General features: G+C 35.4%; 1 long non-coding RNA gene across 1 annotated transcript; it reads right to left on the bottom strand.

Annotated features, from left to right (window-relative positions):
- Positions 1-2,761: 2,761 nt before the first annotated feature.
- LOC118607873 lies at positions 2,762-8,291 on the bottom strand. The gene is made up of 3 exons (XR_004952888.1): positions 7,827-8,291; positions 6,094-6,189; positions 2,762-4,273 (listed from the first exon to the last, which is right to left on the bottom strand). It is a non-coding gene; the product is annotated as an uncharacterized LOC118607873 (long non-coding RNA).
- Positions 8,292-9,940: the final 1,649 nt, after the last annotated feature.

The following is a 9,940-nucleotide window of genomic DNA, read 5'->3' as shown; positions in this document are numbered from 1 at the left end:
AGATAATTAAAATCACTGACAAAAATCCTTACATATTTAAGATATTTAATATTTTTAAATATTCAGAAAATAATCTTCATTTTCAATATGATTTTACAATCATAAAAAGGAAGACATTTTGTAGCATTTTTGAAGAATTTATGTTGATTTGTACAGGGTTTACAGGCATTTTCAAAGATTTCAAAGACTTTAGGATAATTTTATTAGTAATTAAAAGAGCTATTGATTTCCTACATTTTTCTTCTAACAAATTGACAAAAGTTTGCAGCTTAAAACAACACACATTTGTTCTCTTGGAGTTTTGGAGGTCAGAATGCTGAAGTCAGTCATACTGATATGAAATCAAAATACTGACTGGGCTGCATTCCCTCTGGAGGCTTTAGGGGAGAATTCATTTAATTTTCTTTTCCAATATCTAGAGTTGTATTCCTTACTTGTGACCCTTTCCTCTGTCTTCAAAGCCATATATCTTGTTTCAATGGTCACATTGCCCTCTTCTCTGTGTCAAATCTCCCTTTGTCTCCCTCTTATAATGACACTTGTAATTGCATGTGGGGCCCATCCAGGATAATCTCCCCATTTCAAAATCTTTTACTTAATCACATCCACTATGTCTTAAAAGGTAATACTTCTAATTTACAGGGATTAGAAACTGGGTATCTATGGGGGCCATTATTCAGCCTACCTAAACCTATAAAATGATTTCTGAACATCACACGAAACACTTTAAGGGCACACTACATCTCTGAATATATATGATTATTTAATAGTCATAAAATTTTTATTTTAAAAGTGAATAACTGTAATCTATTCTTTTTGTGAAGAAAAGTATTCTATCCTAAAATTTGGATTTGAAAGATATTTTAAATATGTGTTAAAATATGTAACTAAGTATCCGATGAATATTTAATACTAAATTTTATTACAATTTTTTTAAAACGAGAAAAACAGAAATTGTATATCACACACAAGAAATAGATTCTTATTCTCACAGCCCTTCTACCACTTATGTCACAGCTTTAATTTACATCTTTTTTCTTCCCTTTGACAGTTTTCTCTTCTCTTACTACTTAATTTCTCTCAAGAACCAGTTCATTCTCATGTCCTTCTTCCTGTACTGTTTGTTATCCAACATTCTCTTAATCATTACTTGCTTTCCTATTTTCCTCATACTTTGCCATATACTTGTGGAAAATGTGTAAATTGTTTTAACAAATGCTGATTGAGGTACTAATTTTATACAAGTGCCTATTCTAGGGACTTCTTAGGACACAGTAAAGAATAAGAAATGGCCCTCAAAGAGCTCATATTATCTCATAAAGGGAATAAGAGAGACAAAATGAAAGGGTATGTCAAGCTATATGTAATATAGACAAATTCTAAAAGAGGCATGCTCAAAATGGGATATATGCTCAATTTGGATAATCACAGTAGAGGAAGTTGACATAGGAGTAGGAACTGAGAGAAAAAAAAACTGCAATAACACCAAATCTACATACTCCTTGCATGCCACTTCCCCTTTATCTGCTCTTCAATTTGGTCCTGCCTTCATAGAAATGTATGAGACACAGAAGCGCTATTTATTACAATCTCATATTTCTAAACATTTGTTTGGTTTTACACTGCTCTTTCTTTGTCAACTTTTTAGGAATAATTTTCATAAGAAATAATCGTTTCACTGAAAAATAGTACTTTCCCTAGAGAGCACAAAATAACATCTAGGAACATCTGGCAGTTTTGGCTACATCTCAACCAGCTTTCTTTAGCTCGTTCTCAAGGAAACAAACAGTATCACCAAGACAACTGCTTAAAGTCAGCACATTCCAAGTGGTAGAGGAAGCTATAGATCTGGACACTGTGAAGTGAGGTCTAATGGGGAGGAGTAATATGTGTGGACTCAAGGCTGTCAGCTATAAACAAAATGACACCAAAGCTTCATTTAAGAAAAGCATCTCTATTGCTCCTACAGACCTCAGCACAAACATGTATGTTTATTTGTAACAGCAACAGCAGTGGAATTTCCTTTCCCATTGTTCCATTTCTTCCCAACACAGAGTAATTCCATGTCTTCAGTTTTGAACTTGATTTCTTCCTCTTCTTCAACCCTCATATTCAATAATGTATATAAGAAATCTGTGATTTAAAATATCTTGACTTGCGTTCCCTCACTTGTGGCCAAAATGTTACTAGACTGCCCAATAATTGTGTTTATGTCAACGCTGAAGCCCAAATGTCTCCTCACTGTATCAGTTTCCATCACCAACAAGCCTGTCTAGAACAAAAGTGACTGTTGTTGAAATGAGAGAGAAAGAGATCAGGGGAGAAGACATTGACTTGAAAACTGTCTCTCTCCAAATATATGCTATTAAAACAACTTCAAAATTACATTTGTATAAAATTTCAAGGAAATTTTTCAAGTCAGAAAACTCTAATTTTAAAGTTAGTTCACAGATTCTTGGAGCAATCATGAATTGCTTCAGAGATATTCACCAGACAAAAATGAAGATATATTTAGTCCCAATTTCTTAGATTTATATTTATGAATCCTGAGTCAATCCAGCTATTAAGAACATTTCCCTAAAAGGAACATATATATGCAGCTTTTTATCTTAACTGTTTTTATATATTTAATAATAATTTATAAATGAATATAGTTTTATTATGTACTTTTCATTTATTTTTATGATCAATTTTGATATTTCATAGAATTCAATGTGTTTTCAAGAAAGTAATGCCAAAATATTGCTTAAATCTTCGGTAAATGAGCATCTGGCTTGAGGTTTCTCTTGAAATTATTGTCCAAGAATGAACTGGAGCCAAAATTGGGAGTCTCCTTTAGTGGAAAAGAGCCTGCAATGATTCAGAAATCCTGGATTCTAGTTCCAGTTGTGAGGTTAAGAGTCGTATGACTCCTGCCAAGTTTCTTAACAGTTCTAGGGCTCAATTTTTCTAAATGTAAAGTGAGCACTTAGATTATATCATTTTTAAAGTCCAAGTGGTGTTTTTTTCCTTTTTCTAAATTCTCACAGCACTTATTTATCACACAATTTAGCATTTAATTGTATTCTGTCTCAAACTGCTTTAACTCTTTAATTAGAATATAAACTTCCTGAAGAAGATATACAAATCTTGTAGTTCTTAGCAGTGTTGACCATATAGTGGGTATGGTATGCAGTGACTCAAGATAAGCAAAATATAGCTGGGTAGGCTAAACTACACAGCTACCACTATCCCCAGAGTTTTGTCCTCAGATTTTCAGTTAAAAAAATATTATTGTGTTTTAGTTCAATCTATTGCGAGTAAGCCCCAATGAATATATTCACATAAACTCATCACAAAGCTGATTTGCAAACTGGCATCTGAGTTTATTTTTTAAGTGATATTTATAATTTTCAAGTAAACATTTTCACTAATTTTAGCATACAATGGAATGCTTCCTAAAGAGGAATGGCACAAGAGAATTCCTAAATGTCAAAGAACCATGCTAAGCAATAACTGCTGCTAAAGAGAGGCATGGAAAAAGAAGGTCCACTACAACACAAGTCAAGATTTGCCGAAAGATGGTAGTTATCAGAAAACATTAAAAAAACCAACTGTTTAACCTCCATGGTAATCAAAGAAACACAGGCTGAAACAAGAATAAGATACCATGTTTTAGCATATAACTAGTTATGTTAAATATAAGACAAGATATTTGGGATAAGACTGCAGAATTCAGTAGTTCTTAGTTTAAACCAACCATATTGGACAATGTTTTCTAGACCAAGTATAGATTTTCATAGTGGTCAAGAAAGTTAATAGGTTCTGTTATATCATAATTAAGAAAAAATAATTTCTCTGATTATTTGTAACCATGATCATATTCACCTAAGTATATACTTATTTGAAAGTTATTCTCTAATTAGAAAGTAAGCAAAGCAAAATAAGTGCAGTTAGAATTTACCACAAAACATATAGAGAGGATTAGAAGCTTCCTTAATAATAATTTCAAATTTAAATCCAACTAAAGATTTAATCCAAATTTAATTAACGGTGAGTGGTTTTTAACCTGAGTATTATTTTTGGAAGTTTAGCTCATAAATCTCTTCAGAAACATTTAATCAGTGCCTCATTTCCAAGAAGAACAAGTTGATTTCATTTTGTGCAAACTACACTACAGAACTGTTCATTAAATTTGCAGGTAACAGGAAATTGGGTATAGTTTCCAACACCTCAGAAGACAGGATACCACTACAAGTGACTTCAACAAAGGATCTTTTAAAAGCAGCATAAACTACCATGGACAGACAGTCAAGGAAAGAAAAAAACAATGTTTTTTGTTTGTTTGTTTGTTTGTTTGTTTGTTTGTTTGTTTTAATGGAGATAAGACAAGGGTAAGGGAAGAACCTTTCCTAAATATCATGGCCTGACTGGGAACAAAAGAAGGCATAACACATCAAATAGGAAGTTTTACTCACGCTAAAACTTTTTTCACCCAGTATCTGCAAGGCACAAACACTTTTTCTTCCTCTATCTCTGTCTCCAAAGTCTCTCCAAAACACTGTTTAAATTCTATCAATTTTTAGCTTAGTTTACTTCCACATCTGAAGTATCTAAAGACAACTATAGGTAATCTCTGTCAAGACCAGTAACTCTTTCGCTCTAAACTGGTTAGGCAATAAAGCTATGTATGCTCCTATTAAAACTTTCCATTTACTCATCATGTTGTTTTCATAAGGTCCTTGTAGCTCAGAATAATAGAGCCAAGAGAGAAAGGGCTAGAGGAACATACATTGCTATACTTGATGTATTTTTGCTTTGTATAACTTCCGACTTAAGGTTGTCAGCAGGTTTTACCTAAGAACAATTCTAAAATGCTCTCCTTTAAGCAGGTTTAAAGCTTAAGACTTCTTGCTTATTTCCAGGTTCTTGCTTACTTCCAGTTGTGAGGCTAAGCGTTGTGTGATCATGATTAATATAAAAAGTTTTCATAAAAGATGTTATGCTGCCATATTGGTTTCTTCTAAACAATATTTTCTTTACATGATAGAAAACACTACCTATGATGTAGGTTAAAATTTCACTTTATTTTATGCTTCCCCTGAAGCTACCCTATGTCATTTGATTCTTCTCTAAATCCTTTTTAAGCTGTGTATGTTTTCATTACATGTTAGTGGATAGCTGCCAATTCCAACTCAAAGGAAGCTAATTAGAGTTAAGTGCAGAGGAAATTTATGAAGAGTTTCCTCTGTATTAAATTCTGAATGAGCACTTAAGCAAATATACTCTTTTCTTGCAGTACCCACCGCCTCTAAGTTCCAGACTTCTAAAGAAGATGTGGAGAATTTTAGCAAAACATACAGCACCTAAATTTTGGCACAGTAGGTGGAGAAATGGAGAATGTATATCCAGAGCTCTCAGCCCCTGGGTCACTTGTTTTCAGGCCTGAGAGAGCAAGGCTTCACCAGCTACAGAACATCAGTCACACACCAATACTATCAAGACATAAGGCTCTGTTTAAATAACTGTCCCTATTTTAATTGATGCAGAGTCAAAACTTAAATTTTATTACTTCAGGGCAAATGTGGAGTCAGGGCAGAAGAAAGCCAATAATTTTTACATATTTTAAGTGCTCACACCAACAATAAATTCAAATACCTTACAAAATTTATATTTTGCCTACAGGCAAGCCTCCTTAAACTCCGTAGTTATTGGATACTATCAAAAATTTTTCTTATTACTAATTGGCGTTCCACATGCAAATTTAATTCTTACCAACACAATTATACATAACTTTGGAATGTTTTATTAATAATTATGTTGCTTAGGCCTTCTAAAATGACCTCAAGAAAGCAATCACCTGGAGAAACATTACAAAGCTTTTTGACAGGGAAAACTATTCCTTTAAGAGATTTTTCTTGGCACCCAGAGAGACAGTGCACAATATGCTTCCTGTAAAACATCAGGAAAATATTTTCTGACTACTCTGGGATATATTAGATAGTTGAAAAACCACCTATTTCTATGAATGTATCAATAAAATTATATTTTATTAAATCTTTTGAGCCTGAAATATGATTAAATGAAGAGTGTCAATAGAATGCTGAAGGATACAGTTGGAACCTCAGATAGTTGATGAAGTGAATCATGGATGGGAAGATTCAATTGTCATTTAAACTCAGGATGCCTTCAACGTCTCCTCCAGATGCCCTGGACAGACAAATCAGAACAAGGAGAAAATATCAGGAGTTCCACTTTGGAATATTTATGTCTTAAAACTTCAGAGAGTGATATTTATCTAAACTAAGATAACATATTCACATTTTCTATGCTTCTAAACTAATAAAATTTCAGTCTAGTCTGCAATCAGCTTGAAGATCATTTTACTTCAATTGGAGTTTACCTTTTCACTTCTGAAAGAGTATTATTACTATTCTGAAAGGCATATTGATCAGGATTCAGAAACACAAACAACAGGAAATTTTATATATATGGGCATTTATTTTGAGGAATTAGCTCATGCAATTATGGTGACTGAGAAGTCCCATGATCTGCTATCTTCAAGCTTTAAACCCAGGAAAGATGGCAGTGTGGTTCTAGTCCAAGTCTGAAAACCTGACAACCAGAAGAGTTGATAGTATAAATCCCAGTCCAAAGGCAGTAGAGGACCAATGTTCTGGCTCAGGCAGGCAAGCAGGCAGGCAGGCAGGCAGGCAACGAATCCTTCTTCCTTCTGCATTTTGTTCTATTCAGGCCCTCAATAGATTAGATGATGCTCACCCACATTGGGGAGGACGATCTACTTTATTGAGGACACCAATTAAAATACTAATTTCATCTGGAAACACCATCACAGATAGACCTAGAAATAATGTTTAATCTGAGCACCCTGTGGCTCAGTCAAGTTGACACAAAATTAGCCATCACGATGGAGGACCATATAAAATCCAATGCCTTAAGTTTTAGGCTTGCTTTTGTGGGGTGGCCTTGGCAGCCACTTATTTCTTCTAGTCATCAGGTTTCTCATCTATAAAATTAGTGAAGTGGATTGGGTAATGCACCATCCAGCAAGTGGTAAATCCTGCCACGTTCAGCATGGCCCTGAAAAATAATCCTGAGTGGGAACGGTGGGAGATTGAGAAAAGAAAGAAAACAGAAAGCCCAGTCAGGAGGCCCAATATCCACTGATGATGAAATAGAGAGCGACTTTATTTTTGCAAGTTGTAATATAAAAGAGCAAACATTTGCTGGCTAAAATGAGATTATCCCCACCCAACCTCCACATCCTACTGTAATCATTTGCATTTCCATAGGATAACCCCCACCCTACACAGCCTGCTAAAATAATTTGCATTTCAACACCCACTCTGTTCTCCCCATCAGTTCCTACTTCCCATTCTTAGGAGGATTTGTGGAGGTGAGGCAACCCTTGGTTGACCTCACAGATTGTAAGGATCTTGTCAGTTTACAACCCACTCCCCACGGTAACTTTTATAGATCTTTGATTGTTCCAATAGTTTATAATTCTGTGACTGAGACCAGTTTTTCTCAGGCCAAACCAAAAAAAAATCCCTTAGAAAATCCTGGTTGTCTGGGGTTAGCTGGTAAGCCAGACTTTAATTAGAACATTCCAGCCACATAATAATCTAATTGTCCAAGTCGCTCTCTTTCTTGGACTTATGCACAAGTGGCTTCACTTGTTCCTTAAGGCCCTTAAGCCAGTTCGAACCCGCGACAGCACTTTGCTTAATATACTTAAATATGAAGAGCCCAGCGAAACAACAACTAAGTAAGGATGCAGACACACAAACAAGTAAGATTGCAAGCATGCTAGGGTGTATTCATACCAGATCCTGATGGTTTTTAGTCCTAGCAGATCACCCGGCAATGCTGGCTGAGACAGACACATGATGAGCAGGAACGGTGTGCCGATTCTGCACTGGGCTAATTGCCAGTCAATCACTGTCGATCACTGTCGGTCGGCAAAGAGGCCTCTCGTTCAGATGGACACAGCCTTGGGCCAAGAAGGAAATCAAGGGACTGAGAGACACGCTCTTGTGAGACAAAGAGAGTGCTCTGATTCAGGCAGAGAGTCCTGGAGATTTTATGTGTAGCAGTGACGTCTTCAGTGTCTTATCAGTCAGGTGCACGGGTGTCTGGTAATCACTCTTGGTCAAAACAATTTCACTCTTGGGGTAAACAATTTCAGTTCGGCAAAACAGGTTAAGTTTCTGATGTTTAACAGTAGTGGAGCCATTTTACACACATGTAATATAATTCAAATCTAGTTCACACAAGGGCAAATAAACTCACAATCCACATGTAACAAATTACTGTAACACTAATCATTTAGAACATGTTAATACATATATTGTTTGAATTCTAGTGCTTGGGGCAGGAACAAGTCCATTCTCTTTTACCCTCACCTCTGTGAACATAGCTGAGAAACAGAAGTTAAGCAAAACATACTTCTGTGAAACCAAATAACCTGTACTAAGACTCACAAAATACATTCATTAGAGAGCTCTGTAACCAGTCATCCAAAATGTTCATCTCTCGAACCAACTTCAACTAATTAAGTATATTAGAATTTCTATATAGAATTGTATTTAAAAATATCGAGGCCCTAAATTGACTCTGAGAAGAGATGCTGTGATCGATCGGCACTGTCAGCCATGGACAAGAGAGAGGCTATGGTAGCAAATGTGCTCTACATCTTTATATAGAAACTCAATCTTAATTCACATATAATTTTAGAAAAATTAATTATTTAATTTGTTGGCCTGTAGTAGAATGGAAAATATAATTTAGAAAATATAAGATAGGTTGCAAAAGTTGCCCCACTATAAGCTGTGAATGGTAGCAGCTAAGAATGAAGATATTAACATGAAAATTATTGTAGTAATAGATCAAAATTAGAAAACTGCAACAATTTAGGACATTTGTGTAAGGTTCACTAGTCCTACAAACCAGTCGTCCAGGACTAAAAATCTTATTCCATTATTGAGATGGGACATAACTTGTAAAATTTTTAATTTTATAGCAGGAAATAAAATGGGACATCTCTTGCAGAGTTAATCTTTTTAGTAAACCTAGTTAAGTTTTCTTCCCTCCTTTCTTTGGGAAAAAGGCCCTCTCCCTCAAATCCTGATAATTACCCTGGTGATTCAGATCCTCTGGCTATTGATAAGGGTCATCAGCCCATTGTTAAGCAGAAATGGTGTTAAGCCAGGCAAGGCCCTTAGAGTCTGAGGGGAAGGGGGCTTTAAGCCAAAGGTCTTTCTTTGTATTCTTTAAGAAATATATTAACTAAGCCTGTTTCCTTTTACTCACTTAATAGGCAAATCAATAATAGAAATTAATAAATGTATGATTTAAATAACGAGTTTGTATTTTATTTTCCTTGTGTAGGGACTGAGGTGCACTTTAGCAGGAAACCCAAGACCTGACCCTGACTGAGGCAGAAAGAGAAAGAGCTCCATGAAACCCCTGTAGGCAGGGACTAAGGCCATTCTCAGGAGGAAGCAGATATGGAAAAAGAGACCTCTCATTCCTCAACAGCCATACTAATAATAAGGGGATTCGTGGCTCTTAGAAAAGAGGTAGGCAGGGAAGTTAGTTAGGGGGTTTTGAATTTGTCCGTAAAGACACTGAGGTCATCCTATCTTAGAAAGGGTCCACTCTAATCCACCCACAATTAAGCAAGTTAGAAGGCATTTTTTAAACTCACACAAAGAATCCAGTAGGCAGAGATTTAGGTACCAGTTTAAGCCAGTCACTCGCACCTGTGCAATGAAGACCCCAAAGACCTTCAACTCATCTGAGTCTCATTATACCATCATTATAATATGATGAATATGCCCAGAAGTTCATTAATATCATTGTGACATACTGAATTCTGGGAACAAACATGCGTAGAAAGCAAAATGATGAATCACTGAGTCCTGTCAATCTTAGTTGT

This window comes from Rousettus aegyptiacus, unplaced genomic scaffold (assembly GCF_014176215.1).
Source record: "Rousettus aegyptiacus isolate mRouAeg1 unplaced genomic scaffold, mRouAeg1.p scaffold_m13_p_9, whole genome shotgun sequence".
NCBI classification, from domain to species: Eukaryota; Metazoa; Chordata; class Mammalia; order Chiroptera; family Pteropodidae; genus Rousettus; species Rousettus aegyptiacus.
The sequence above is the reverse complement of the archived record's forward strand: the minus strand, read 5'-3'. Positions and strand labels throughout refer to the sequence as shown.